This window comes from Ptychodera flava, chromosome 3 (assembly GCF_041260155.1).
Source record: "Ptychodera flava strain L36383 chromosome 3, AS_Pfla_20210202, whole genome shotgun sequence".
NCBI lineage: Eukaryota > Metazoa > Hemichordata > Enteropneusta > Ptychoderidae > Ptychodera > Ptychodera flava.
In genome coordinates, this window is record NC_091930.1 from 23,816,562 (window position 1) to 23,823,532 (window position 6,971).

Consider the following 6,971-nt stretch of genomic DNA (forward strand, 5'->3'; position numbering starts at 1 on the left):
CAAAAAAAACCGCTCGGCCAAATCCCTAATCTCAAACCGAATGGTTCAATAACGATCTACCATGTTACATTTTTCTGACTGGGACCGGTAGAGTTCGTGAAGCATTCACACTCGTACGCTCACTATCACACATCACACACAAATTTTATCGAAGAGAAGCGATGAATACATCGCTTAAGTTTCCAAGACAAGAAATTGACCTCTTTAATCTAACATACTCTGGTGCTTAATTAGCTCAGAACCCCCATACATTATACATTTTCTGAAAGCTTAGATATAGGGGAAGATTTTGGTAGTCACAGTGTCACCATTGTTTAAATAACTATCAAGTGGCAGGTAATTGCAGAACCTTTTAAAAATCGGGTATCCCTATGTTATGTCTCAATAGCTCGAAATATCTGACTAAAACTTGCTGGAATGCAAGTTGTCACAACGCTCTCCAAAAGTGTGTCTCAGATTTTTATATCTTGCTTAGTTTTTATTTGAGCACAATTTTAAAGAAATCTACGTGGGTTAAATTCACCGCTCTGGATATTTTTCAAGCATAAAAATTTTTAGGAAGGTTTAAAACATTTTTCTGAGACACACTTTGGAAGATCCTTAGGACAGCTTGTACTCACACAAATTTCGGCCACATATCTCAAAGCATTGTAACAAAACATAGTGAAAACCGATTTTTGAAAGGTTATGCAAATGACCTGTCACGTGATAGTTATATAAATGATGGTGACACTATGGTGACCAAACTGTTACCCTATATCTAGGCGTTTCGAAAATATATAATTTACGGGGGTTCTGAGCTTATTAACCACTAGAAAATCATTGGCTTAAAAAGGTCAATTTCTTGTCTTGAAACCTTAAACTGGGCGAAAATAGGTTCGGGAACACTTCTGTCCACCAGCAGAGCTATCAACCCTGGGTAGAAAATACGGTGGTTTGAATCTGATTCGAACTCACAACGTACGGCACCCACCCTAGCGGAAAAAACACTGACACTCTGTTGAGACTTTGGCTTTGAAAGTTACACTCCCACCCTATCTGTTAAATGGACTTGAATTAAGTTTCCACCGTGATGGTAAATTGAACTGAACGATAATGTCGACAAAAGCAAATGCCGAACGACATGACGTCTGATATCAAAATGCTACATATACTCTTTGTAAATCGAGATACAAAGCTGTATTTGTACATCTTAAGCAAAAAAGGGACAAAAAAATCTAAAACTAAACAAAATATATATGTGAAGATAAAGAATAGATACAACAGGCTTATATTATCCATGAATGTATTGAGTTCAAAAGACGACAAGAGACTCTCAGGCAGGATATAATAGTGAAAACACGTAGCAAACTATTGCGGCGCTTACGCTGAGTGTAGAGCTGGTAATAGAGTTTTATGTCAAAAATCATCCTTCAGCTCATATTAAATGCCCGTCACAGGTGTTCAAATTAATTTAAAGAAATCAGCATATTTTTTGCATGATTTTCGTCACTGGACATTCTTTTTTTTACTTTTTGAGTGAGAAAGAAGAATGACCAATAGAAAAACGTGATAAGTTGTCAAATATTGTGAGGTATTTGAATGTTTAGTAATAAAATTAACCAGAATATATCATTGACATGAAATATTCAGATCACATTTTGGCTACTTGCTGAATCAACGCACAAGGAACATACGTCTTAATATTCTGATGATGAAAGGTTTTAAGCTTTTGAAATAATGAAGTAGTTTGACACTGGCGATCACACTATGACGTTTTGTTAAATATGACGTAACATTGGAACCAAAAGATCATATACAACCCTTTATGTGCTAATTCGGATCATATAATCACACCCATTAGGTCAGCAGAGAATTGGAGGAGTACACACCCAAGCAAAGCCAACTTCGGTCATTGAGCAAAAGGAACTTACTATGATAAAGGCATGTGCGCATCTCGATCTAAAGTTTATCTTCAAGCGCCCCTCGGAGAGGTACATTTATTACGTCCCTCGTATATTTATGCAGAAAGTGAGCCGGAACAATTTACAATTGACGACTATACTTCGGGATTTAAAATCATCAAATGACAATTAACCTAGGGTATACATGAAACTATTTTGTTTAAACAACATAATGCTTAAAAAGTTGATATTCCGCATAATAGTAATTTATATGAATCTATGGACTATTCGATGATGAATATTGTTCTATTTTTTAAAGATTGTTGTCTAATATGGAACTGATCAGAAGCAAATTATTGTCATTTGTTTGTAAACCCAAACGTTTTGGGTGAAAACTGTGAAAGAGAGGCATGTAATCAAAGTATTTTAGCCCAAACAACATTATGGCATTGGAGCAGAAGACTATTTGCCCTCGCTATGTCGAGCAAATAATCACCTATCCTTGGTCACATGGTTCAATGTTTTGGCTTCAATATATTATATAATTATCAGTGGTCACCTACTGCGTGTTTAGCGTTCCACTGAACATTAACGATTTACAAGATGACTAGGATCCTATCTAATAGCGATTATTGATGAATCTGGTTCAACACATTAACCATAACACAGTTTCAAGAGCTTCTGCTATTAAGGTTGGTATGTGACCTGGTTTGTATGGAAGTTTCAACTAATATTTTGTGGTCGACAAGCCATCACTTAAATGCTAAATAGCTAAAACGCCAATCACGTTCTTACTGAGATTGTGTTTCTTTGAAGTAAAACAGTGGTCATGATTTCAATTCTCTATGCTGCGGATGTAATAACGATACAAAAAGACCTAAAGAGCAGTTGACTAAAGATAAAATTGCTTCTCGTGGTTGGGCATGACAAATAAATAAAATTAAACAAGATATATTAACTTATATGTGTACCGACAGCAGGGTGTATTGTTACCACTTTCAGACACTTGTCTGTAAGCTGACATCGCTAAGTATCTCCTAGCTAGCGGTCATTGTTTTCATTGTTTCGCTTTGATTAAATTGTGTGTGCGATGTGTGATAGTTAGCGTACGCGCGTGAGTTCTTCACAAACTCTACGATGTGTGAGCGGTGGCAGTCAGAAAAAGTAACAACTTAGCCGGTTACTGAACCACTCTTTTTTTGAGAGTGGGGATTTAGCCGAGCGGTTCTCGTCTGTTTGCCTCTACGCTAGGCGACTGGATGCCGTATGTTGTTAGTTCGAACCCGATTGAAAACTAGCCGTATTCAATGTTTTTGCTTTACTGGTTCACTTCATTACGTGCAATAGTCTGGTGCCGAAGCACAAAACCCAATAATTCGGCCCCACAATGGTTCTTGGTGGTTTCTGTATCTTCAAAGCCTACTGAATCAGGATCTGCATGATGCCACCCTGGCACCCTTGGGCATTTTAATATATTCAAGATGGCCGCCAAGATGGCCGCCAAAATATGTAAATGGTAATATCTCAGCTTTATGAAATGTTATCAAAATGATTTTGGTGTCATTTGCCAGATAAACAGGGCCGAGGTATTCATTTCTTTCATTTCCCAACATGTGCAACCCTTTATTTGCATAAAAATACAAGATGGCTGCCAAATGACCCCCAAACATGTAAAATGCCATATCTCAGCTCAACGAAAAGCTGTTGGAGTCATTGTGGTCTCCTTTGACAGGTAAATGGGCTAAGGAACTCATATCTTTCATTGCCTGACATGTACTACCCTAATTTGCATAAATATCCAAGATGGCTGCCAACACGACCTCCAAAAAACAGGTATAAGTATCATATCTCAGCTCAATGAGAAGCTGTTGGAGTCATTTTGGTCTCCTTTGCCAGGTATATATTAGGTCAAGCAATTCATATTTTTCATTGGCTGACATGTACGTTCCTTATTTGCATAAAAATTTGCATAAAAATCCAAATACCTGTTTCAGTGTGTAAGGATCATATCTCAATACACTATGCCACTGATTTTGGTGTCTTTCAGCATGTTTTACGGGTCAAAATATTGGTATGTTTTGTTATATTTGCTATAAAATCAAGCATGAAAATCTGAAATGGATACTTAACAATCCAAGATGGCTGCTAAGCTGGTTTCACAACATATATCAAGGTACATCATTTAAAGCCAGGGTTTTAGGCTGAAGGATAAGTTTCTTTCGTTAAATTAAATGTGAAATATTTCATTTAAAGCCAAAATGACCACCCAATATCAACTATGGCCTCACAAATGGATGCCACAAAAACATTGAGTCGTATCTTAGCCAACCAAGCATTCTTGAGACCTATTTTGTTGTGTTTGGTCAGGTTTTATTGGTCACAGGGTTTTCATTGCTTGTTTCCTGAGCCGGAAAAATTTTACTTCTAATGGAGGGATTTTTATCCGCATTGCCGCTATAATGGTTTCCTAAAACATTACACCATATCTTAATTTATACAGCATCTGCGACACAAGGTTGTATGTGTTTTGGTCCGTTTGAGAGGTCATGGAATTCACATTTCCACTCACATAAATTGTCAAACCATCTATTCACATGAATTATATTATTCTTTTTCAACAATAAAGATTCTTGTCTTTTGCTACTTTTGATTCCATGCTATTCCCCTGAAGGTGTACCCTTAGCTTTGCAACCATCAATGCTGCTAACAATTTTACAGTTTCTGCGATACGGTCATCCGTAGGGGCATCAAGAATACCAATGTTTTTTCGCTTGATACTCATCCAAACCACTTTGAACAGTTTAATTGCAGTACAATTACCCAATATTTAATTAAAATTGTTGTTGTTTTTATAATTAAACATATATACACCTTGCTCCTCCGAAAGCAATCTTCATCACTAGTTCAAATCAACTACCTGACATCAAAAGGTCTATACTCATGAGCATGTGCATTTTTCCTTGTCTCCTAATGAAACCAAAAGTACATAACAGTGCTGATGAGTTTCCTATAACATCACTTCTCCGATAGATGAAATGAAGACAAATGTGTACTGTTTTGGTGACCTGTACAAGCTTTTATTGGACTTTGATAAGAAACATTCCAACAACCAAAAATGTATGCAGACAAAGAGTCACAACTGCTAGGTGCCCATGCTGTGTCTTGTTATGGTGCAGTGACCTACATGCTCGCCATTGGAGCCACAACACAGTAAAACTGCTCCTAAAAATAACGAGCATAACAACTTGCACACACATATATAACTTCGACAAGAAAAATGAAAAAAGGAAATTATTAATGAACATGTAATATCCGCATATATAGATTTACCCATATATATCTCTCTTTTAATACTCTGCTGTTGTTGATTTTGCAAAACCTTTATTGTACTTTATGATCAAGATCCCAATTTGGATACGACTTCAATAAAGGCTTACTTTACTTCACTTAACTTTATATATATAATAAGGAACTATAGTGTGAACAAAGATCCAGGTCTCAAACGGATTTCTGTGACTTTGGTTGGCTGAAAGATGAATCAGTCAAATCACTTTGCACTTTTAGTTTTGGGTCAAGGCTGACCAGCTCTTTCAGAAGTGCATAAATTCATTCCCAATGGCTGTACAGGTGACCCTCCATATTCCACAGGAAGTTACAAGCGGTTCTTTAACTCAACTGGCCGTGACATTTGTATTTTCTGCTAGTGTAATATAACAAGCAACTACCAATATAAATGACCCTGCTAATAACAAAAGCAATGAAGATGATGTTGTGCAAGATTCTGACCGAATCTTAAAGTTCTGGTCGAAAACTTGTAAATGAGTATTTTTGGTACATTGTTACAGATAAGTATTATAAAAACGGGCCACCAAATGATAAATGGTACGTAAACAGTTCATGTAATGGGAAAAGTGTGTTCCTTGATACCTAAAATACGGTCAAAGATTAGAATCAATCTCAAAGATAATCATTTAAGGCTAAATGCCTGTTTTGCAACTCTTTTTAGGGCATCGATGATGTTTTGACTTACTTTTGATATATATGTTGATTGTACAGTTATTTGCAATTGACCGTTCAAATGTATCCGTACACACAAATTTTGGTTTCGCAAGCTACTCTGTAAATAGAGACACGATATAATATTTTTGACACCATTATTAGCATTATCAGATAAACTTCCTCTTTTTGTAATGTTCTTGAAAGTATTTTCAGGTCAGATCACAAGAGATTCCAATTCTGTAATTAAGAAAGCATGACCATACTCATCAAAATAGCTCTTAAGAATGCCTTATTGGTAAAAATGCAACTCACACCTCACTAAATCTAACATTGGTGTGTGCAATGCAATTAAACTGCTCAAAGTGCTCTGAATTGTGTGAAACGCAAGAAGTTGGTATTCCTGCTGCCTATGAATGACACTATAGCAGAAACTAGAGACTTGTTTTTAGCATGACGGCTGTAAAGCTTAAGATACAACGTCTGACGGATGACATGAAACCTTCTTGTCAAAAAATTGCCAAATCAGAAAACCATGGCTGCAATGATAAAGGTATTCATAGAAGGCTTCTGCCACACCCACTTGTGGTCATATATTTAAAGGGCAACAATATTAAAGATCCTCCTGAAAATGATCTGAGTGACTAAGTTGGTGCAAAGATAAACAAGACAGATGACTCAGGTTGGCTCAAAGATGACCAAACAAGTCACTTTTATGCAAGTGCAAATGCATTCTCAGCAAATTTGCCTCGAATAACTGAAGGTCATTTATTGTGGTTGATTGGCAAATGATAAAATGACCATTCATGTTGTATGGAAAGATACAGTTCATTATAACTTAATTTAAATGGTTGGTTCGACAAATCATGTGAATGGAAATTTGAATTCCATGACCTCTCAAACAGACCAAAACACATAAAACCTTGTGTCAAAGATGCTTGATAAATTAAAATACGGTGTAATGTTTTAGGAAACCATTATAGCAGCAATGCGGGTTAAAATCCCTCCATTAGAAGTAAGATTTTTCCAGTTCAGAAAACAAGCAATGAAAACCCTGCGACCAATAAAACCTTACCAAACACAACAAAATAG